Genomic DNA, 1131 nt, shown 5'->3' with positions numbered 1-1131 from the left:
TTGGTTTTCTAGTTTGTATTAAATTTCTAAATTAAATTCTACCATTTCCTCTGCTCACTTTGGATTTAGTTTAGTTTTACATTTCTAGTTATTTAAAGTGAGCAGTCATTGTGGTCTATTCTTGGGTTGATCTTTTTTCCCCCTTCTTTAATATGGACATTTGCTACTAAAATAATTCCCCCGTGTATGTGTGGCCCGGATCTAAGAAGTCTTTCAAGGGGGGGTCTTGTGTTAAAGGTGTGGCTTCAGTTTGTGGAGATACTGGAAGGGTGTAGAGCCTTCTTGGAGAGAGAAGGGACTCTGGGGACATTGCTTTGAACAGGAAACCTGGAAGCCTTAGCCTTTGTGTATCTCAGGGCCTCCCAGCACCCTGTGAGTCAAAGCTTGTCCTAGTGCTCCAGTCACTGTCCTTTTTTCCCACATTCTCCAAAGCCACAGGCCCTCTACAAAACAAAAATGCCCATTTCCTATGCAGTGCTCACTGTGCATCACTGTTTTACAAGGAAATGTCAGGGTAATTTTGCTTTTCTATTGATTGAATTTGAAGTGTGCCTTTCTTTCTTCTGTGAGCACTTCGCTATTTAGATTTCTTTTGAATTTTCAGGAATGTAGACTTTTCTATAATTTCTCGTATTAACATACAACTGGATTTCATTGTAATTTGAGAGATTGCTTGACGTGATCTTGCGTTTTTAGATAAAACAAGAGTAGCTACAAACTATGAAAACTAGATGGAAAGATTTTTCTTTGGTAACAAAAATGTTAGTGTGAGGCAATCTGTTCAAAATGTTGGAGGTAAATATTGCTTGACAGGTAATTCGTCCCAAATCTGATGGTTTATTTTATTGATTTGATTGACGCTGAGAGTGAGGTGCTAAAACTTTCTATTAAAATGTATTCTGGTTTATTTATTTATTTATTTTCTTTATTTACATTTCAAATGCTATCCCGAAGGTTTCCTATACCCCTCCCCCCACCTCTGCTCCCCTACCCACCCACTCCCACTACTTGGCCCAGGCCTTGCCTTGTGCTGCGTCATATAAAGTTTGCAAGACCAAGGGGCCTCTCTTCCCAATGATGGCCAATTAGGCCATCTTCTGCTACTTATGCAGCTAGAGACACAAACTCAGG

The sequence above is a fragment of the Mus pahari genome, chromosome 22 (genome assembly GCF_900095145.1).
Source record: "Mus pahari chromosome 22, PAHARI_EIJ_v1.1, whole genome shotgun sequence".
Classification (NCBI taxonomy): domain Eukaryota; kingdom Metazoa; phylum Chordata; class Mammalia; order Rodentia; family Muridae; genus Mus; species Mus pahari.
This window is presented reverse-complemented; position numbering follows the sequence as displayed.